Raw genomic sequence first — 24,240 nt, forward strand, 5'->3', positions numbered from 1 at the left:
CAAAATTTGTTACCTTGATCTTGCATAATATTGCAGAAGAAAATAACAGAATTCCAGTGATCAAACTTGTTTTTTACTTATTCCCAAGTGCAAGCTATACCCTGCAACCAGATAACCTTGAGAAACAAGACTAAACCAAGCTTCTTATTTACAGATAAATATTTTCATGGGACCTGAATTTATATGCATCAAGGAAAGCATACCTGAGGGCGTATTTTTCCTTTATTTTTCTCCATGGCTGAGTTAGTGCTAGAGAGAAGGCAGAGTCTTAACAGCAGTCATCTATTTCTTTCTATGTTCTCACAAACCCTTCCACAGTCCTAAGTAGGGAGAGACTCCAAAGTAGTGGCTAAAGGCAAAAGGACAACCATATAGTTAGGATCCGATTGGAAGTTCTGCCAAGTTTCTCCTAAAATAACTGTCATTGTAGAGTGCACAGTGCAGATATTACCCATATATTTAGGGTTAAGGGTTTTTATGGTTGCTAAAGACTATTTCTAAGAGGTATGTGAAAGATAACTGAAGGGAACCAGAGCAAGCCAGGGAGGTTCTAGTTCACTGCAATGGGGCATGTACTTCTGGTGGGAAAGGTGTACAGATTCATAAACTTAAAAAAGGTGAAACTGCATTAGCCAGTGTGGAAGGTCAAAGAGACACTTCTTAGCAGGTCTGCAGGGAGCCTGATCCATAGGTCCCTGGGGAATCACATGAAATTGGGACATTTCCTGACAGTGGGCTCTTGGAGCAGATTTTTATACATCTATATGCAAGAAGCAACACGGGAAAATAGTGTGGTAGGCATGGGCTGTCCAAGGCCTTCTGGAGGGCTCAGGATTGGCATAGCTCTCTATCTTCTATGCAGAACTGTAGCACAAGTATGATAATTTGGCTCTGAAGGTGTCTACACGGTTTTGACACCGTTACAGCAATGTATGGTGCCTTACAGACAGTCTATACAGTCATGCTAAAGTCAACTTTGTTGGAATAAAAAGGGAGAAAAAAGTTGGGAAGCAAGCAGATGGAAGGATAAAAAATTTAATCTATCTGTTAAATGAAAGAGCATGAGAGAGATGCTAAAGTTATCATGGACAGTTTTCATTATCAAGATATGACTTCAGGCTGATGAACCAAATACTGAAAGTCAATACTCAGAATAAGCATGGGTTGAGGGCTCTTCTCACAGAACACGCTCAATGGCCCACAGGATAAGGTCTTATTTTATGAATTATGATGGAGTGAGGTCTGCAGAGAAAGGGCTCATCCCGCCATTTAATGGAAGTGCTAGGAGCTGGTAAAATTCAGATTGTGACCCACAGAGACAAGGAAAACAGCATGAAAGCAGGGCCCTGTAACAAACATAAAGGATACTCAAGAAGAAATGGAATTTGAGAAACCTGAAAGTGGACTCACAAATCTATGTTTAGCATCTATTCACAGCAGTCAGTAGCAGACTGGGAAAGGTCTCTAAACTTGTTGTTCAATTTTCCATTTTTATATATTCTTTTTACCTTTAAAATTGGAAAAGAAAGAATCTCAAAAAATAAGCAAAAAGCACACAGAAGGACACCTGAGGGAAAAAGGTTGTTCTTTATAACTTGCAAAGCTAACATTGTATAACAACAGAAGGAATAAATGTCAAAAAAAACATTGTGTACAGTGCTAGCAAAAGGGCATTACTCATAGCCTGATATAAACAACTAACAACTCCCATCTGGCAACAAAAGTCTTTGCGAAGGAAAATACACTAAAACTCCTGCCGTTGATAACTGAGGCCTGTTATGGGAAACGCCTGCAGGATCCAACTGTGATTGCAGCAGAGGGAAGGGAAATGACATCCTCATGTCCAAAATAGCTTGCAGTCTGACAGTGTTTGAGGCGTTTCAAAATAGCATGCATTCAGGAATGAAAAGCAAGTAAAAGTGGGCAGTGGGTACAGAGCAGTTCAGGCAGCTGAGCTCTGAGATGACTCCTTGCCCCTGACTTTTGTGATGGAGCATCCACGTTACCATCAGCTCTAACATCCCATTTGGAGGAGGGAAGAACAGACCCAGGCAGCGGTGGTTCAAACTGAAAAATATAGGTGAAAGTCTTTGGGAAAAGAAAAACAGAAACTAAAACTGAGGAATGTTTTATAATTTCAGAGAAGAAATTGTCCTTCATATAGAGCTTGAGCCAGAGCTCACCGAAGCCAAAAAGAGCCTTGCTGTGAGATTCAGTGGGCTTTGGCTCATGTCCATAGGCTAAACGCTTTCTCTGGCAAGTCTACAGAGTGATTCAGCCCCAAACTGCTCAGCACAGCCAAATTCAAAAGCCCTATTCATATTCTAAAAAAGGCAACTGGACATCATTCCATGGTCCCAGTTGCACAATTGTCTTCAAACAGGTGGCAGAAACAACATCCGTCGCCGGCCAGAAAACCAAAGAGAAAGTCAGGAGCCTGTGATAGAGCAAGATTTTACATCTAACATTCGTACTGTGGAACCAATTTAACATTTTCCATTGAGATTACTCTCTTTAAAAGCACTGGTCAGGCTTTTTCTTTTTTTTTTTCCCCTCCTGATTTCACTGCAGAACTAATATATTCATCTCCTCTTACAGGAAATCATATTAGCATGTGGAACTGATACAGCAAACGGTAGCAGGCATGGTAAGATACTTGAGGGGCTTTCCATTATTGCAGGAAGAAAGATACCTAGAAATTAAATTAGCATTCTTGAATAAAGGTATTAGTATTAGTATTTTGGATAAAGGAGATTGGAGAAGAGTACATCTCACAGAACAGGAATTTCCGGTGGGAAGAAAGCAGCTATTTTTACAGATTACCCAGGAAGGATGCAAATCGATGGGCATAAAGATACATTATTGGGCCCATCTTTTGTAAATAGAGCTTTTTCAAAAGACCATAGTTTCCAGCCTTTATAAGACTGATATCCTAAATCACAAATTACACCAAAATGATCGTGGGGAGGAATGCAGTGAGAATGGAAGGAAGCAGCGAGTCGGTCACCCAAACTTCTGCCAAGGTTTTCTGCTCTGAGCAAGAGAAGGTTGAATCATATGCAAGCAGCACTAGCCTGTGATATACAGAGGTTAAAATGCAAATAATAGATCTCATGCTTTGCAATACCCAAGCAGAATATGCTTCAGTGATTATTTAGTTTTATAGCTGGACCAAGTATTTGTGATGAATATGTTTCTATCTCCCCACAACTCCCAGGGAATTTAAGACGAAAAAATAATTCAGACTTTACCTATCTGATAAGGGGACAGACTAAAAAGTAATAGGAACACAATTAAATAGTGACTATTGGCATTTCCATTTTGACATTTTTAAAATTGAAAGGCTTGTTTGGAAGAGGTGAAATGTTAATTTCAATATTGTTCTAAACAAAATTTTTACTTTTCCTTTCAAAATAGCATTTTTTGTTTTAAAACAATCCAGCTGACAAGGAAAAAGATGTTGAAGACCGCACGCATTTAACAAAAGGGTTTGAATTTAGCTTAAAAGTTGAAAAATTTCTCTTCTGCTTGACTCAGTCTCTTCTCTCCTCACACTCCCCTCTAGCTTTTCAGATTTGGGCCAATGAACAAAACCATCTATTATTTATATGTGTTGTTTGAACAATGACATAGGGTGAATCTGCAATGTAGAGATGCTCCAAGAGAACAGGCAATATCTTGGCAAGGGAAGAAGAGCTCCTTTTGAGAACAACACTGCTGAATTCCCTGTTGCTTTATGCTCATTGTAAACAGTTCATGCAGGGTCAGTGCCTGTAGCACACCTTCACTCTCTTAAGGCAATATTCCTTACCCATTTGCAACTGTTGTAAATAGCTACAGGACAATACACCCTCAGGCCCTACGGGTTCACAACATAAGTAAATGTTGGATGGTGTTGCAGCACAAAGTTTTCCTAGAAACCCCTCAATAAGAGAAAGCAAAGAATATAACCAACTTTCCAAAGAATTAGAAGGCCAAGTTTTCATCATCAGTGGAGAAATCCTGGCCATGCTTTAAATCATCAAAAAATTCTCAGAGACTTCAGCGGGAACAGGAATTCCAGAAAGCATGCACCAGCCTCCCTATGGACAATTTATTTCCTTTTGTCTTGAACTTAATGTAGGGGTGTTTTTGCTTTCTTTTTTTTTTAGTCCTGGGCAGGGACACAAGGAGGAAGTCTCCATTCTGTGGTAATAGGTGCATGTAGGAACTTGTTGAAGAAGAAACAATGAAGTGCATTCCTATTTGCATTTCTGAACGTCTCCAATTTCACTGTTCACATACTTCTAGCACGAAAACATAAAGGATCATGTAAGTATTTCCACTTACACTTTTTGTCATTTTTCACCACGAAAAGCATCTTGAAGAACTTGCCATATGTTTGATGAAAAAAGCCAAAATTCATTGTGTGATAAACATTCATATTTAATAGAGTTTACTACCACCCCTTCCAAAGGAGGAGGAAAAAGAAGAATTTAAAAAACCACAGGCAGGGAAAGGAACATGTCACACAGCTATGCTCCAAATACTCCCCACTCGAGCTCTGCTTCAGCTCGGTAGAAATGAAAACAACTGGGTTAGATCTGAGAATTGCTTCCTTTTCCCATCCCCCTTCCCCCCTCTCCAGCTGGGAGGAGAACAAGGTAGCAGAAAAAATTCCCCTGGTGAACTGTAACCTGTGTTTAATAGTCTTGAGGTCAAATTATACAACTGAATCAACATACTTTGATCTCTTACTATCACTTTTCTACCTTTTTGTCTCACATAAATCATTCAGCTTTCCTCTCCGAATTTCTCCCATTCCCCTGTAAACACACCCATTTGCAGTCTGCTGTGGAGTTCTGACCTTGCCTTCAAGATCCCACCAATGTGACAAAAGGTGCATCGTCCTTGCCAAGGAAGAAAGACAACGGCAAGTTGTGCAAGTTTGCTTTCCCAGGCAATTCTAGACATACAAGAAATTTATAACTGAGAAGTTTAAACATGTTGTAAGAATATAAATATGCTGTATATAGTGCATAGTAATATGTCTTAACAGGAACACTTGTAAAAACTTTGGCAAAAAATCAAACTGTCTTTCCTCACTCCACATTATAATGTTTTAAGTTTCTCATTGTTATATTAAATGAATACATGAAATAACAAGAGTTGAAAGGAAAAGGTGTACTGCAGGGCTTCCCCAGCCATGAGCTAGATCTGTAGATAATTAATTCTGACTAGCCATATGGCCTATTGTGTCACATCTCTACTGTTTTCTATTCATATATAGTTAAAGTGCATTAAAACTACACTAAAGTTGCAGAGTCAGCATTCAAAAGGTTGAAAATGCCAGAATGAAAGCTGCTTGGGCAACATCCATCCAGCCCGCTTATGCGAATGCACTCAGATACAGTCTTAATTTTATAACCACACGTTTCTTCCCCGCCCTCTCCCACCCTGCCTCAGTGTGTGCGGTGGACTCAACACGCAGATATTTCAAATTCTATTTCATACTTTCTTTTTGAAGGTTGATTAAACTAAAGAAGAATGGGCACATAATCTGGCAGTGAATTTCACAGATGTTTGCAGCCAGTGAAGAAACTGGCATTTCATTCCAGGCTGTGGATAGGGGTATGCACAAGAAAAGACCTACCTGCCCTGACTAAACTGTCCTGCTCCTGTCTGTCTCTTCCCTATGCCTTCTACTTTTTTCTCCCTGTCCCAGCCTTCCCACTTCAGCCTCCTTATCCAAGGCCCAAACATTCCCTCCTACCCTACTTCCAGTAGCAATCTTCCCAGCATTTTTCATGCAAATACCCTTCATTCCCAATCCAGTTTTCCCTATTAATTTCCTAGGTTTCCCCACAACCTCTCCTTTGGTCTCACTCTCCCAGACCCTCATGTTTCTACTCTCTTTCCACCACTAAGCATTTCCACCTTGTCCTTCATGATCCTTATCTTCATAAGTAACCCTCTACCACCACCAAGCTTGAACCTTAGCTCTTGATCACTCCTCACGCAAGGCAAAGTAACTCCTCTTCCAGATTTCCTGAGCAGCCACAATCAGTCTCCTTACCTTCTACAAGGGCTCCTGGCACCCGGGTAGCACCTTTCAACCAGGAAAAGCAGCACCAGAGAAAGTCCTGATTCAAGCAAGGCACCCTGGAGCTAGCATATGTCTGTGAAGGTCTTTTTCTTATTTTTCTTCTTTTTCTCCTTTATCTTCTTTTTTTCCTTTATCTCCTTTATCTTATTTTTCTCCTTTATCTTCTTTTTCATTTTTCCCCCTTTTGCTTTATCTCTTTTTCCCATTTTCTGAGAATTTAACTGCCAAACTGTAACAAGTCTCAGCAGAGCACATACAAAGAAATTTTTTAAAAATGTTCACATTGGCCAACACCAGTCAAGTTGTCCAAAGCAGAAGAAGGCAAAAAGGACGTTCCTTAAAAATAAAAAACCTTGTCAGGTTTCAGAATGTCATTTCAGAGCTGTAGAGGTGCAAGTATTCCCCCAACAAATTCATTGAGGTGTTGAGGGTTTTTTCCTTTTTATTAAGAAAAACATCTTTTCTCTTAAAAGTGGCTTTCAGAAGAGACTTAACTATTTTGCCGTTAAAGTTTTTTCCAGAAATATTCCATCCAAGGCAGATAGCCATTTTGGAAAATTTCATACAGACATAGTTCCTCAGAAAGATCCTTGTGGGCCCACAAAACCTGAGCTATTCCACCCAAATGGTCATCCTGCTTCCACCCTGCCTCCTAATAAAATGCTTTGGTTTCTTAATCAAAGATTTCATTTTTTCCCCCAAATGAGCGTGTTTTCTGTGTTTTGTCACAAGTGATTAAAATTATTTTTTTTTCCCCTTGAAAACTCAGTTACTGGAAAATGGAAATTTGGCTCACTGTAAAGCACTTGAGATAACTCAAATAAAATCATGTGTATCCATCACAATCCTGATACTCAGGAGTATCAGTGAAATCTGAGAGAGACGCAATTCAGAAACCCCTCCAAGCAAGTCTACACACAATGGTTTGGAAACACTCCCTGATTTTTTGTTGCAGTTTAGTTTGGCTGACGTGCACTTTGGGGAAAAAAGTGCACATCTTTTTCCTGCAAATATTGACCTACATGCTTAGTTTTACCATTTGAATAGTCAGTAACATTAAATACGTGCACAAATCTTTGAAGAGGTAAGGCCTAAACAACCTTCTGATGGAAGTACAGGAGAATATGTGTGATCATGGATGACATCTTCTTTTTCTGTCTAGATACTACAAAGGCTAATTGCAGTCTGCAGCACCTTACAGATTAATTATCAACTACACACTAAGTTTTTTCATTTCTTTCCTCCTTTCTTCCTTCTTCTAGCTGACAGCTGGTAGTTTTACTTTGTTCTCACTTTGAAAGTGCCGACATTTTACTGGTAATAAGTCCTCTCAAAGAATGCTGCTTGGAGTTTCTTGCAGCACAGAGGGTCTTCCAGTCAATCCCATTTCTTCTGGCAGCAACTCCAGAGTTTTCCAGCAACCCACTTTGAGTGGATCAGAGCAATGGAAATGCCCTGGAAGACTTCTCCTGGAGAGGGCAGGTCTGCTGTGGAGCACTTACAGCTCAAAGGCAATTACCACGTATTTCCAAGAGAAACTCTGACCTGGTGGCACAAAGGTACACTACCACAGTGGTGAGAAAAGGCATTCAGGATGATTAAAAAAAAAAAAAATCCACAAAACAGCCTGGAGGGTTTTTTACTGGACTCTAGAAATTATGTTTTTCTGACTTTTTTCTTTGGAAATGAACCACCTAAATGCATTGTTTTTGCAGAAGATTATCAAATGCTTTGTGGACTCCAGCAGATAAGACACTGTAATATAGTCGCTCATAGATTTCTGGTGTAAGTAGGCTAAATTTCCACAGAGGTTTCACTGGGAGAAACCCTTTGAAGTCAGTTCTACAGCAGATGTTGAATCTCACTCCTGAGAGAGAGAAAATATCTGTCAAATGCCATGCACCTCTGACAGACTCTGGCTGGGAAACAAAACTTATAATGAATGTAGAGAATAGGGCCTGATCCACTGAAGCAAATCTGTGCATATCTTAGGAAGCTAACTTTATTTAAGGTATTTGTATTAAAACAAAACAAAATGTTAAAGTAGAATTGGCACCAAAAGCACACAAAGGATCAAACAACTCTGCTTACAATCCAATTATTAATATAACAGCTTCAGTGGTTCAAAGAAACACTGCGCTAGTGGAACCTGCCGTGGAACGAAATGGAGCTTGGAAGGAGCTCTGGCTGAAGTCCAGAAAGTGGAGAAGGTTTCAGTAAAAGGACCTCAAGAGACCATCACCACATCAGCCTGAAAAGAGAGTGGGACTCATCCTGTGTGTCGCTTCAGCAACCCCAGAGGTCAAAAGAATCACTTACCACATTAAAAAAGCTAAAGATGGAAGGTTGAGAGGATTGATAAAAATGCAAATTGAAATGGCCAAAAATTCACAGAGTATGAGCAATGGAAATGAACCCAGAAAACCACTCTGCCAGGAGGTTAGAAAGCATGAGTCAGGAGAATGATGAATGCTAATATGCCTTTGAAAAATGTGAGGCAAATACTTATACAGAATTGGACAGAAATGAGGTTAAAAGAGCCAGTGTAGAACAGAGGGAATAACCTAAGCGTTCAGCCTAAAAAGAAGGAGCAAAGCAAATCCACTGTTGGTAGCTGAAATGTGAAGAAGTGAGAGAAATTGTAGCCTAGTTTAGCATATCAGGAGTGGAATCGCTCAGGAGATGAACATATCTCAATCACCACAGACATATACTGTCTGTTAAACAACATGTCATAATCAGAAAAACAAAATTCAATAACCAGGGTCCCACTAGGTGGTACATAACCATTCAGCACAGTACACAAAGAAATAGCAATGGTTAACAAGAAAACCAGTTTATCTTCTTTATCAGCCTCAGCACACATTATGTAGACACACAGACTTTGGGCATGGACAAATTCAGTATTGGCTAGCATATTACAGTTATCATTCTTTGCCAAGAACTACATTTTCAAAATAACCCACTAATTGTGCATCAGTTAATTTAGGATCTCAAATATTAGGCACTTAAGCATTTACCGTCAGCAGCGTTCTTAACTCTCTCTCCATTGAAGCTCCTGTTGTGAGCATCCTGTCCAATTCCCAAAAAACTGAAGTGCTTGCAGAGACCGTTGGCTTCAGCTGTCATTGTGACCATTCAGCTTCTTGCTCAGCCAAGGTCTTGGAGCCTCAAGCTTGAGAAATTGAAATGTAGTAACCTAAAATCTGTAAAAGAACTGAAATTTGGTATGAGCAATGGGTCTTCAGGAAATTTAGCTTAATCTATGGCATATTGCACCCCTTCTCCCTCCTCCCTACCTACCCCTGAGCCCAAAAGAAAAAGAAAACACATTTTTGGAAAGTATTAGTAGGAAGAAAGTCCCGCATCAGAGATTATTGTAAGTATATTGTAAGAGAGCTGGCTCCCCATTAAGGATATGGCATTGACCAAGCAATGACCAGTAAAATGTAAACAGGCAGAATGCTCAATAGCTGAGAAGTAGTAAAAGTTTGTAAATCACCCAAATCAAGACAGAAGCCACTTTATTAGCAGATTTTAAAAGGACCAGACTACATTTTGTGGTAGATAAAACTCAAAGAACCAGAGAGCTGAGAACCACAATGCCTTGGAAAGACGTATGCTCGGGAAATAGTGGATGCATGCATTTATCCTACTGAGCTCCTGATGTTGCAGGGCTGAGGCCTAAATCTGGATTTGAATTTCACACTCTAACTCTTGCAGAAATAAGTTTGGACAAATTGTCAGAAAGGTCAGGCTAGTTTCATATGTTCTGATACTTAAGCTCATTCTATCCTTATAACAGATACATCTAGACACACACACACAAGAAAACATCTGCATGAGGTGACAGTCAAAGAATTAAAATATTTTTTTCTGAACTGTGCAGGAAAGACTTCTATTGTAATTCACCTGAGGTTTTGGGAGAGCAGTACATGGGTGGTTAATATTTTGCCTGACCCATTGCAAAGAACTAATAAAAGTAAAAGCTGTGCAGCTGCCCCTTCTAATCTGAGAACAAATCACAAAGGCAGGCACAAACAAAAGGCAGGTGAGTTCTCAACTGAACGATTAGGAGGAGAACAAACAGGGGGGAAAAAAGGTAAAGCAATCCACCCAACCTCTTCAACAAAATTTAATCAGAAAAGCAGTTTAGAAAGGGGCCGCAAATCTACTGAAAACAAAGTTTCAAATAACAAACACCAATAAAAGTACAATATAAATAATAGCCTCAAGGCCAAAGTCTAGAGATTAGCAGAGCAATCAAAAGAGCCAGAAACAAACAATCATAAGTCTGCGAAGCAGTCTATCAAGCAAACAGCTCTCAAAACCAGATTTAGAAAACAAGCTCTGTGGAAGGAATGGTCTAAGGCTGATGGATAGAGCCAATATATCCACCCAGGCTGGGATTTCTTAGTGAATGTCAATCTAATGAAACAAAAAGACTTTTCCTAAAAAGCAACTACACATTGCCAGGATAAGGGATCATAAGGAACAGATCAGAAGTTTGCTGCCATAATCTTAGTATTAAATAGAGCTATTCCCACTTGGCACTGAAAATTTTGGTGACATTGACTTACGCTTACTCTTAGGAAGCACATCAGAGCTGTACTGTGGGATACAGTACACATTAGCCTAAGCAACAATAATCAATACACCTTTGGCATACGGTCAATGAAAATACACACTGAGATTCAGCAGCCTTGCCCTGAGTATGGATCTGGGTACTTATCTGAGGCAAAGTATGCAAAATATCCCTTTTTTAGTCTTCTGCCCCCTCCTGAATTGATGAAAATGGGAGGCTACTGCAGCTCCCAGGCAACCGTGAACTTCTGTTCTAGGGATAAAAGTGTCACAACTTGACCATTTGGTCATACATGATCCTACCCTTGCCTGCAACATCATAACACCCAGGACAGTAATATTGCAGAATAAGCCAGCCCTTGAATCTAGACAGTTGCCAAGTTGAATTTTATACTTGTGCATGAATATTCCAGAATTTAACTATCAAAAAATAATAATTTTCTGCCAAACAATAAAAGTCAGGGCAGATCTCTATTTCCCCAAAAGATTTATTCTGGCAAGTTCGACTTTCACCACTTACTCTTTTTATGATGAGACCTCATTTCAAATCTCACGTCGCACCTTCTCTGCTGAGGTTCTCTGTTGCCTCATTTGGCAGTGGCAAACCCCAAACCTGCAAAGTCTGTGCATATTCTGAACTTTCTGGTGACAAGCAGTGGCACTGAGGCTAGCAGGACTAACGACATGCATGAAGATAAGTGCACGTCCAATAAAATATTTGCAGGGTCAGATCCCATTATAGTATTATTCACACAGTATCATTTATCGGAGGGACCAGAAACTTTTCTTTGTGTTCAAGGACTAAATCCCCTACTGTTTCAAAGCTCCTGAACAAATAGGGTTTTCATATTTGTCTGTGTCCGCTGTCTATTTTGGATCTTTGTCATTTACCCTGCCCCACATTTAGGCCTGGAGCAGCTGAGAGAAAAGTCTGGATGTGTTTATTTTTTTATTTCCCATGGAGCTGAGCCACGAGCTAGTCCTCCCCGAAAGGAAACTAACCCTGATTACATGACTGACGGGACTGTAGTAAAAAAAAATATAGCTCATTTTAAAGTTTACCCAAGAGCAGTGTCTCTTCAAGCAGCGTGACCCTGTGGCTTCATTTAACATTTCTAGGACAGAGTCTGCAAGGTTAATACGTTAAGACAGTAAAAACATTCCCTTTGCCTCGGGCACATCACTTCTATTCAGCAAGGCAAATAATACCCCACCTACAGCAGCCTGCCCAGAAGCCCAAAGGCTGCACAGCAACAAGCCTCCGTTTCTTCCCCGTCTCCTTGTCTCCTTGAGACTGACATTGCCTGGGTGCTGAATAGCCTGGTGGGAAGAGTTCAATGCAGGGTTTGCACTTTCCCAGCCATTAGCCAGCTGCCACCGCATTTCATTATCTTAAGGGGTGCTTTTATACATCAAAGGCACTTCCAAACAGTGTGATGAAGTGGAAGTAACCGAGCTGGGTCCACGTTGCAAGTCACAGTATTATTTATTGTCATTTTTTTGCGCCCATCTCATGCCATCTGGCCTGCTAACTGTAAAGGCCAGTGATGGAAAAAAGACTCAACACACCCCTCTCGGTTTCTTGGAGTGAATCCTGCTGAACAACTAGGCCTTGGAGCAACTGCCCGTTGTTGTCGGGACTCTCTATTGTTCTGCACAAGGAGCCCTCTAAAAAGCAAGGGGTAAAAAACAAAGGTAGCGCACAGGATCTCATGTGAAAACAAAGTAAGCAGAGCATGAAAAGCGGCACTGAGATGGCTTTTTCTTTGCTTTCTTTCTGACGCAGCCAAGAAATAAAGAGTCGAAAAAGGTTTTCTTTCAGTCTTCTAAAGAAGCTGCCTGTGAACAAGCCAAGGTAGTGGGTTTTGCATAAGACTGCCTCAGATCACTGTTCAGCTGGTTTAACTTACTTCAGCTTTTGTCTTATTATGGCTTTCTTTTAATGACAAAAGTCCATATGGTTGGTGATTTATTGTACTTCTCCAGAGCTTGAAACCTGCTTTCCATTACCGGAAATCTCAATTGATACCTTCATAAAATCTTGAGAATTACGTTAAAAGGTGAAAAAAGTAAAATCTCTCTATGTGTCACAGACTGCTAATGAGTGGCTTAAACAGGCGTTGTCAGTGGATGTATGATTAAAGTTGCACTCTTGTATGGTGGCTTGGTTTTACAGACCAGGGAATAAACTAAAACACATTTCTACCTCTGCTGTGCCTGCCCGACACCAAAACACCCTGTTGCCAGAAAAATGAACTCAACAAGAAATGCTCATACTTCCATACCGACATTCTATGGCATAGATATTTTCGCTAATGATTTATTTTACTTTCATTTAACCATTAACTTGGGGCTTTAAAAATATAGGAGTTTGACTCCGGATGACACAGGGCAATTGACTGTGCAATGTCAAGGTAGTAGGGTTTGAAAAATGCCCCAGACATGCAGGTCAGCACTTGCAGAACATTGTTTCTCTTTTTTTATAAAGTCACAACATTATTTTGCATTTTTGATTGCTTGCTATGAAAATAAATATTTGATATGGTGAATCCTGGTGTACAGGGCCCCGATTCTATAAAGCAAGTCACGTAGTAAAGCTTTTGCTCCTACAGATTCCAAAGGTGAGTAGGCATGAAAAAGAGTTTGCAGCATCAGGGTCAAATTTGGCAGCCCTTGAGTAGGCTTGACTAACTTAATTTGAAATTGGCATGAAGAGGGGCTGAGACAGTACAAGACTTTTAATTTTGTCCTGAAATCTCTTTCTGTTCTGTGCTCACTGCAGCTAACCTGTAGCTGTGAAATACCTCCCTGTAAGCTAGTAATTAGATTGCTATCAGAGATTGACTTGGAAACGGTGGTCAGAGAAGTCAACCTACTGGCAGCCAACATCAAAAACAAAAATCCCTGACCTTGACTGTTCTTAATACAAAAGGCCTTTTCCTGCTGTTTTTGAAAGAATGAACGAACAAGAGCCAGCAAATGATATAGCAGACACTTTCTTATGAAAAGATAAAGCAAATTTGTTTTATTTCTGTGTACAATCTGCTGCCCAAGCACAAAGACAGGAAGCAATATTGGGAAATTCTTTAAAATATGATTTGTGCTGGATAGAGTCTCTTCCTTCTCCTTTATATCACTTGGAACAAATAGTGAGCCAAGAATTTCCTGAACTTTTGCAATTTGCTTGGAAAATGTGTTCTCCCTTCCTTGCTACCACATTGTGAAGAAAGCATTTATTTCTAGTAGCAGGTTTTAAATTTCACTTAAAATAAAACTGCATCTTACACACTCTGCTCTGTCTCTCCTCCCGCCATCCTGGCTTGCTTTGTAATGGGACCGAACAGGTGCTGTGACACAGCTCCGTTTTCAAGCTGCACACAGATAATCTTCCCCATTTTAGAGCACGGCAGGCATCCCTTCTTGGGTAACCAACACTGTGCCATGCAAATGGAGGGAACAGTCACTAATAAAGAAGTCCTTTGCTCAGTTTTAGAAATATGAGCAAGCCAGATGTATCCAGTAAGTCTCCACCAGACAGATTTGTGAAGTGTCCCAAATGAGCTGCCCACAGGAGATCTAAGGCTCATGGGACAGATATTTTTATGCAAATGAACTAGGGGAATTGTTCAAAAGCAATATGGCCAATGCAAGTAGGTTTCCCATCTGTGTAAGGCAATAGGATAGCACCTCTTTTGTCACTTCAATGAGCATTTATTCCCCATTCAGGACCAAATGTGTAAAACAGGTTCCCTCGATAGGCTGGACGGGCAGCGTTTTACCCCAGTGGCCCCACAAGCTGTTGTTTGGGCTATGGCACCTGGACAACATCCCCCTCAAGGAGGGCAAGGCAGCGTGCAGTGTCTTCTGCAGAGGTGGGCAGCCAGCACGACCCCTCTCTGCAACGCTTTGGAGAAGGAAAACACAGCTGAGTAGCAAGAAGCTACAGGGCGTAGGGCACCAAGCAGCTCAGGGAGTGGAGCGAAAGGCTCCAGGAGGGGCTTGTGCCCTGGAGAGGCGAGCGCTCAGTCTTGGCAGTACATTTGTCTGGGGGGAGAGGCTAATGTTGCCCTCTGATAAACTGGATTAGGAAAAAATTCACTGAGTTAGCCTTCAGGCTCAGTTCCTCACCTGATGAAAGCAGGACTGGCTTTCATTGTCCCGCTGGAGTGGAGCAGCAGCTGAGGACGTGGCCCCCAGTGCTTTCTGCCCTCCTGCGGGCTCTCCGCTGGCAGCGATGCTGTCAGACCCTCGCTGCGGGCAGGTGCACGCTGAGGGCCAGATTGCAGCTTGCCCAAACACAGCTACCCCGGAGAGTGTGGTCCTTTCCAGCCCCCACCTCCCCCTTGCCATCCCGCGCGGCTGTCATATGGATGCTTTTCTTTGCCAGCTGGTCTGGAGCAACCCAAACTGCTACTGTGGCACAGCTCTGGCATGGTAGGACGGAGAAAGGAGACTGGATCTAGTATTTCCTTGCTGCTATTGGGAAAACACAGAGGAATTAGAAAGAGAAAATGCAAACAGCGCTGCATTCAGAGTTACATGTAGCTCTTCCCTTCCAGGAGAAAGGGGTAAGGTGGAAACACGCTGCAGCTCTCAGAATTGCCTGTCAAACCATGTAGCAGCCCTGGCTGAGAGCTGGTCAACCAGGTCCTAAATCTGATGGTCAGAGGGAAAAGAGAGTTCAAATGATGCATCCCATTCACCAAAACAACGATAAAAGGAGGCTCCCATGTGAAGATACATTTCCTCTGCATTGGAGTACCTTTAAATATCATGACAGCAAAGACTAAAGATAATAGTTCTCACTTTGTTTCAGATATGGTAAACTAAAAGCAGCTTTCTTTAGCTTTGCATTTCATTAAAGGTCACTGTGAATTATGAATCTCTCTTCTGAACTACTCAGCTATTTCCATGCAGTGGCACTGTCTGGACAACCCTCCCAACGCATCAACAGCTAATGAGCAATGACAATAAGTTATGAAGCACAATTCAAGGAAACAAAAAACAAAAATGGAAGGATGTGAATTCCATGGAGCACACAAAGAAAAATGGGTGGGATGCTCGTTTCCTCAAATTGTGTATCAACTTCGTAAGTTAGTTACAAATTATCCCCCATTAAAGGATGAGGGTATCGTCTTACATCCCACCTTTGTGTTCTTTTTCCAGCGCTCCATTGTGGAACCAGATCTCTGCTGCTTCTGTTTGAAGAACTGTAATTTTTTTACATGTTTTTGAAACATAAAGTACAGTTGTTGAAATGATTCAGCGCTGGTCTTGCAGCACAGAAAATCAACAGATGACTTCAAAATATCTGAAAAAAAGAAATCACAATGCAGACTTGCACTAACTTATGCTCAAATGATGGTGCTTAGACTGTATTTAGCAAGACAACAAATTAAGGATGAATTACAGCATCTTGAAAACAAAACAGATTTTTCATACAAAATCTTGCAGCTGCTTTCAGTCAGGATGTCTGCATTTCTGAATGAGATATTTTTAATATATATTTTTAAAAGTTCTGGTTTTAGTTTCCTGTTACTTCAATGTCTCTTTTTTCCCTAAAAAAACCCCCAAAACTACTTTCCTCTCTCATTTTTTTGTAACTTAATACTTAAGAAATGCATTTTTAATCCAGTTGTTTAGTTTCTACATTATCATTGATGTCTTCTGCTTTCAATAAGATACACACAGTAGCTAAAAACACTGCTGCGCTGATATACTGTAGGCAGTACACAGTGTACCAACTGTGCGTTTGTTTTTAATGCTTAGCAGTTCTCAGTCATTAGGCTAACAGAGCTTTTTTTTTTTTTCATTTTATTTAGGAAAAAAAGGAAAATCCTAAATCCATTTTAAGAAAATAGTTTCTCCTCTGGTATCAGAAGGTTTGAAACATTGGTAAGATGCAGGTTTTCCAGGACACAATCAGAAGTGACTCCATGTAAAAATACTGATTTACAGACCCAGTTTGTACATCTTTTGTTTCACTAATATGGACTTGCAAGACAAAACAAATGAGTTAGTTATATCTGTAAGGTGGCATTTTCTAAGAAAATACTTACATGTTTAGGACACACTGGATTTCGGTTACTGTAGGATAGATTAATGAAATACCACTTCTCCATTACAGCAAAGAACTTATTTGTTTATTTTATTACACAAAATACACACTCTCTAGGCGAGGAAGAGTTGCAAATAGATATAACTAGCATAGGTTTGTGTTGAAAGACAAAATAGCAAACATATAGTATAGTATTTTGAGACAAAGCAAAATAAATGAAATAATTTTTTTCCATTGTTAGAATTTCACAAAGTAGATGCAAATTCAGAGTTAATCAAATCTAGAAACAAATGAAACTGAAAGACAATGCTCTGTACTAAAGAAAATTTAGTTTGACAATGTTAAATAGATAGCTGGGATCTGCTGGGAATACATACCTTGGCTTCATCTGATTGACCTCACATCATTGCTATGGCACATAACTATACCTGACAGGTCATTGATTTGGCAGTATGTAAAGTGGATCCTTAAGGAAATAGCTTGGCAGACAGCAGCTTCCCATGTTTTTCACATTCCCACAGCAAAAATTCAAGTCCCTATTGTAGCATTCATCACATATAGAGAGGAAAGAAAAACAATGCTCTTTCTTACAAAAACCTTTGTAAATAGAAAAGATGGTTAGCAACAGCCTCATGTCAATTAACAGATTTGAAGGCTCAGATCACAAAAATGACAGAATAATATTGATTTCAAATTTCAGAATGAAAAATGCAATACATTTTTTTTCTCTTTTCAGCCCAGCTTTCATCCAACAACTCCAATAACCTTAACACTTTTCAGGCTTGGTCCTGCTTGATAATTTTGCCAGAAGTATGCAGCACACACACGTGCGCAATAACAAAACAAAATCAGAATGCTGTGTATTCTGCTGCCACAAAAGCAATTTTACTCTACTTTGTGCCACCAAATGTACCACAATGTTTTCATCACCAAGTTAAAGAGAGTATGCCTAATGGCTTATACAGTCCTACTGCACAAGAACCCTATTCAAACATTTGCTCAAGTCATGCATGGTTTTAGTCACATGCATAATAGCCTACAGACAAAAGGCACAAGAGACAAGGAGGGCTTTATGTATCAAACTGAAAGTAGTATTTCCCTGTGCTAATACTATGTAAACAACAGAGAGCTGCAGGATATCATATTAACATGATTTTTGTGAAAGAGAAAGCATGATTAATCAATACCTAAAAACTACAGTACCTGTGTCTGGAGAGAACACACACATAAACAAAAATGATAATGAGAGACAAAACATCAATTTAGATGTCAACATGAAAAATAACCAAAACCAATGTTTTTTACATGTTTACAATAAACTAAATTATATTACTCTAACATAGATTAAGCGAAAAGCTTTTTGTCAGGATATGAGAGAGACACCTTTTTAGTTTTTTATTAGATAGATGGACATGTTCACAATTTCAGGAAGAGATATAAATAGGTAAAACATCACTATGTATTGAAAGAACAGTGTTGACTAATCGCATACCTCAGTGCTCAATGCCTGCATAAAGCCTTATGCATTAATTTGGGGCAACTGCTCTGGAGTCAACACAACCCATAAGGTGTCACCCCAAGAGAAAAGAGTAGGGAGAGGGAAATTGTTAGGCAAAATCATTAGTTGATGTAAACTGACAGGACACACACACCCCCATTCACAACAGCCGAAGCTGCACTTCACAGTAGCAAACAAAGATAACTACAAAACTATGAGTGAAGACAGAGTAATCTGACCATATTCATGAACTGGACATGTAACTCTTCTATGAATCTAGAGGGCAGGTCGCAGTCAACAGGGTTGTCTCAGATCAGATGCCTACTCAGTAACACAGGACTGGTTTCAGGATAAACTATGCCATTTTCCAAGCCAAAAGCAAAGAACCCATAGGTGATGCACTCCTATGGATCAAGTTCTTGCTTCCAGCACGAAGACAATATAATGTACTTCTTCTACATGGTTCAATTATTCAGGAGTGCCAATAAAATTAAATGCTGAGAAAAGCCCAGTCTTTGAATCTTGCTGATACATAATGTTGCCTTAGAATATGCACAAAACATATACATAAAATACACCTATAGCATTTCCATCTATAGATTCTGAAGCACGGTATGAATCAGACCAGTACCAGTATTCTCATTTTCAAAGAGGACAGCATCAGGAAAGTGGAAGTGAACTAGCCCCAGTCCCTCAGCAATCTGAAAATGAGACAAATGCTTTGTAGACCAAACCTTTCTGAGTCCAAGTATCATATCTACAAGAATGTTTCATCTCCCTCAACACCAGACTGGCACCCCAGCTGGCAAAGACCCCTCTGTGGCAAAGAGCTGCATAATTCTACAAAGCAGTGCAAAATGGAAGTTCATTCCACTCTGGAAAAAAAGTTAATTTATAGAAATGGAAACTTTCATGGGAATGGCTTACTTTTGATAAAATATTCAGAAAGAAATGGTTTATCAGGTCCAGAATAAAATTTTGATTCAAAATGAGAGAGGTCCCTAAAATAGCTTCATATTTTGAATCCCCACGTACAGTGTGAGTATTTTCCAATTAATATTTCATACTCAGTCAGTTTTCACACAGCCCTAGAAGACAGACTGGTAGCAGGAGGTTAATGGAAGAAGGGCTTCAGCGTGAGCCTTCTGCCTTCCATTGAATGCCTCATCACTAGGCTATTAACTGTTCCGGCGTATTTATATCCGGTGTGCGTGTGGCCCACAGCTTCAGTGTCAGGAGGGCTGAATTTCTGAGGTGATACTTTTCAAATATTCTTCCAAGTGTTAATGCTGGATGGTCTTGACTTATTCATTGCATGGAAATGAAAGGTCAACAAAATCCTCCTCCCCAAAAGAAAAACCCAAATAAGCAACAAAATACACAAAAAAGCCATAAGCCCTCGCTGGGTAGAAGACTACAGGATGATGCATCCTTAGGAGGAAGCAGAGGTGCTGATCTGACAGTTAGATACCAGCACTGCCCTTTGCAGAGTGTTTTGCAGGATAGCTATCTGGCTGCTGCACACACAGATACACCCTCTTCTAAGGGAACATAACTATTCCTACACAGTGCATTTTTTGCTTCCCATATCTTTTACATATTGCTACAAAACCTGAGCCTTGTTAAGAGATTACCTCTATTTACCACTACATGTACCATGCTTTATTGTCAACATATTTTTCAGACTGTCCATCTGTGTGCACTAATGTTGCTAAAATTAAACAAAAAACTTAACGTATGTGAAGTGGCAGTACCTACAGAGTAACTATATCCTCAGGAATTTAAAATATTAGAATAGAATCAGCAATATTAGCTTTATGATACCCCTCACAGCCTGCACTGTGTCACAGCTCAGTCAGTGCAGTTGTGGGTTTAAACTCACAGCAGAGCCACGCAGAAAGCCTGGCAGCCCCCTGAGCCTGCCCTGCCCATCGTGTTATTTTCCTTTTTCCTATTTCCAATTGGGAACAGTTGATCAGCAGTGCCCTGGCCACCTGATGTCAGAAACAGACACAAAGCAAAGGAGGAAAACTTTGCCAGGCCTCCAGATTTCTGCTCTTTCCTCCTGTGCCGGTTTGAGCAAGGGTTATACTGTGTGTGGACCCGAGTACCAACTCACTTATCAAGACTGACCCTTGGATGAGCCTCATACCACCATTTGCAGGATGTAAGCTTATATATAGTGTTTGAACAAGGCAAATGGAAGCATGTTAAAACTTGAAACGAAGGGTTTGACCTTGGCTTAACATTTGTGACAACATATTCAGATACAAGATAACAGGCAGCTCCTTTATTTACCTTCATACAAGGCGTGCAGGTATATTAACCTCAAGATTGCTCTTTTAGTACTGACAGAAACAAATAACTTCCTAATAAGTGAAATTTCCCATTAGCTTTTAAGACTAAGCTCTGTGGAGTGAAAATACAGTCTCTCTGAAAGTCAGCAATGAAACTATCATAAGTTTTACTGAATTGATCTTCAGGTTATAAGAACTATGAAGTACATGAACAAGTAGTTTTTCATTTTCTTTAGGAATTTAGAGAAAATCACGAGAACACAGGTGAAATTACAACTGAAGTTTTGTTGTTGAGATTTTTTTCCCCTTTGTTTGCAAAAGAAAAAATAAAGCACTTAAAAACCTCTTTCAGAGATAGCAAAAGCTTTGCAAATTTGGATTAAATTGAGTCAATGAATTTGACAGGCTGAAATGAGGAAAAAAGTCAGAAACATAGAAACCTTTGCTTTCCACGTTTGCTAGTCAAACCATGTAGGTTTCTGAATTTAGGATGTTTTCATTCAGAAAGCTGCTAAAGCTTTTTACAAGCAGCAAGAATTTTAGTGGATTTTGCTTTTGAGAAATTTGAACACTTTTTTCCACTGTGTGGTTTGACCCCTAAATATATAATTTCCATAACATTGATTCTTTAGAGTATTTATTATGACATAACACTTGTGTAACCCTGAGAAACCAGCAAATTCATGTTTACCGTGAACCTAATTCAGGAGAAGAATGTACAAAGCAGGTTGCTCTCTCTCAGCAGTTCCTCATTGCTACCCAAAAGCAGTGCGAAACTACAAAGCTGTGCACAGAAGGAGCTTTCTAATAAGCCTGGGCTCTCTGATGATGCCAATCTGGTGTAACATTTGCATTGTTGCTCCCCAGGGCTGCTCCCAAGGCACATTTCTGCGGGAAGAGCCTCAAAAAGGCACGGGATCGTGGCTTCTAAGAGGACAAAGCCACTTCTTTCACCACCAAGATGGCCGTGCACAAGCTTTCAGGTCCCTGAAGTCCCTCTAGTCAAGCATGCCCATCTCTTTCAGTATTGCAGTTTAAGCCTATTTTTAAATGGCTGCTTCCCCCATTACAGCTGCAGGACACCGACATGCACCAACATGGGCAAAGATGACTATTTTGTATCAAGGAGCATGGACAGGAAAGGGTGTCCAGGGCCTTTACTTCAGCCCCCTTCCCCTCACTGTGTTGCGGGAACTATATCATATAGCCTCTTTCACAAAAACTGATGGAAATCTCTGTGGATCTTTTATTTAAGAAAAATAATAAAAAGTAATATTCCTGGCAAAGAAAATAAGATGATTTCTGAGCTACCAAAAGGCCTAAACAAAATGTTGACATTAAACCCAACTGCAGCTGTAAGCTTCCAAAATTAACTGCTTCCCAATTATGGCAAGAAAATGCAGGGAGAACCATCATATGCTTATTAATGTAACATCTGCAGGACTGAATGCAGGGATCACTTCCATGGATCTGACTGGCTCACAAAAATATCCAGGCTGCAAGAACTTGAATTTGTTCAACAGCAATTGACAAAGTGTGAAAACGTGGCCGGTCCAGGTAGAAGACAAAAGCTTCTCGTTCATTTAGGCTTCTTGTCTGAATTTGTGTTTAAGCAAAAAGAAATCAAACATGAGTTCTGTAACTGCTGAAATAAGAAATACACACCACAGTTAAGACAGTTGGATAACCTGCGTTCCTCTCCTGTCCCCTACAGCAAACCATACTACTGTGTTTTGGGCAACATATGCAAAAAGCTACTGCTTTTTAATCACATTTATTGAGCTTATATATTCCTTACTTCAGGGACCCTCTCCTCCTAGAAGCTACAGCCCAATCTCGGTTTCCATTTCTAGTTGCTAATGTACTTATGAAAATAAAAGACAAGATCAATCAAGCTTCTGTCTTTCAAAACTGTGGTCCATTCTGAAATATTGTACTTAACACAGAGAGGGCCAAAAGCCATGAGGAATCTGATGCAGGTAACTAATTTGCCACTATGAAGTGGCAACTGAGGATCTGCACTTGTGAGATGCATTTGGGACTCTAATGCGTATTTAAACATGCATTGAAACAACTGTCCTCTGTAGACATTCAGTCACTTTCCCTATATAAACTCTGGGCATGTTTTTGCTTCCCTTTTGTATTTACCTTATCCTGTGCTCACTAAACTGTGAGCTCGAAATGATAACATAACCTAAGCAAAAAACAGGCATCAAAGCAATGAAAATGTTATTTTTAAAAGGTAACAATTACAACAGTATCAAATAAGCAGGAAAAGCACCTTTGCCTTTCAGATTCCTTGAACATCTCTCCCTTTCCTCCAGGTTTCCTATACCAGTTCAGGTGAATGTACAGACTTCATTTTCACAGCACTTTACTATCTGTATGCTACTTTATGTCTGCCCAGAGCAGAAGTTTTCTTACATTCCTTCACTGCCATCGTAATAGAGGGGTTGACTACACTCAGAAAAGTGGAGTAACACCAAGTATTTTAAAAGGCATAGTCTATAGGTATATGTAGGTTGTTTAATCATGCAACTTTTTTAAAGAATCAGAGCTGAAAACAGCTTAGTGATCCTTGAAAACAAAGAAAGTGTGTCTAAATCTGTATGCATCATTGACATTAATGGAAACAGTGTTCTTCCTCTCTAAGAAAAGGCTGATCCCTAAATATTCTTATAAAACATTTAAGATTTTTTTTTTGTCAGGACAGCTGCATAAGGCACAGCTTGGGAAGAAGTTACAAAAAACCTGCACACCTTTAATGAACCTTAGACCCATATACAAAGAATGACTACCAAGACAGCATGGTATGGCCAGTTACTGCTCAGGGAATGCAGGGAAAAGTGAGAAAATGCCCAAAATATAGAAGCTTACATATTTGTAAACTCAGAGTTTAAGGACAAAAAAAGGGGCCAATGATCTAATATTTTATTAACTGTGCTATTGTTTCAACCTCTCATATATCACAGGCCTCCACATTTCATCCAGTTTTTCTAATAACAAAACTACTAATTTATGTTTAATTTAAATATATCTTCCAGAAAGTCACATGTTCTTGATTTGTAGACATCAGGAAATGGGGCCCTTGGTTCCTTTGGTGGGCTGCTCGAAGGATCAAACCCTCTCTTTATGAAAAATGTGTAATCTACTTCCAAAAAATGCCTGGATTCAGGCATTTCCCAAACTTGTCATTACCTCCCTCTCTATAAGGCTGTAGGATTCTTGGTCACCCAGTATTTGCTGCTGGGAAGGTTCTTTCAGGCTGTTAAGTGGCTTCTCACTCCTTTCCTTTTGATATGCTAACCAGGATAGAGACCTAAGGGCCAACTGCCAGGAACTCTTTCAACCCTGATGTCATTCTGGTGGCATTGCTCTGCCCTCTCCCCAGTTTCTGAAGTCCTTATGCCACCATTGACACCAACAAGATAAGCAGTTTCCTAGCATCCGTCATGCCACATTTCAAAGTAAAATCACACCTTTCCTCCCCCTGATTGTTCTACACCCAAGGGTCTCACTGGCCGTTTCTGCCCTAACATTGTGCTGTTAGCTGCTGCTCTTGCTCATCTGCTGAGATGCGAATTCATTCCAGCCGCTGGACATAGCTTCCCATTGCATAGGCAGAGGATCTGTATTTCTTACTTCTAAATGAATGAATGACTTCGAATATGTTTCAGTAAGGTCAAATATGACATAAATGGACTGCTTATCAAGCAAT

At 40.1% G+C, this 24,240-nt stretch overlaps 1 long non-coding RNA gene across 2 annotated transcripts; it reads right to left on the minus strand.

The window, feature by feature from the left end:
• Nucleotides 1-310: 310 nt before the first annotated feature.
• LOC140661287 (uncharacterized) lies at nt 311-20,910 on the minus strand. Of its 2 annotated transcripts, none has more exons than XR_012045704.1 (5): nt 17,105-20,910; nt 15,817-15,980; nt 14,798-15,145; nt 9,106-9,302; nt 311-349 (listed from the first exon to the last, which is right to left on the minus strand). It is a non-coding gene; the product is annotated as an uncharacterized lncRNA (long non-coding RNA). The 2 variants fall into 2 exon arrangements; XR_012045703.1 differs by lacking the exon at nt 311-349 and adding an exon at nt 8,207-8,336.
• Nucleotides 20,911-24,240: the final 3,330 nt, after the last annotated feature.

This window comes from Ciconia boyciana, chromosome 1 (genome assembly GCF_034638445.1).
Source record: "Ciconia boyciana chromosome 1, ASM3463844v1, whole genome shotgun sequence".
NCBI classification, from domain to species: domain Eukaryota; kingdom Metazoa; phylum Chordata; class Aves; order Ciconiiformes; family Ciconiidae; genus Ciconia; species Ciconia boyciana.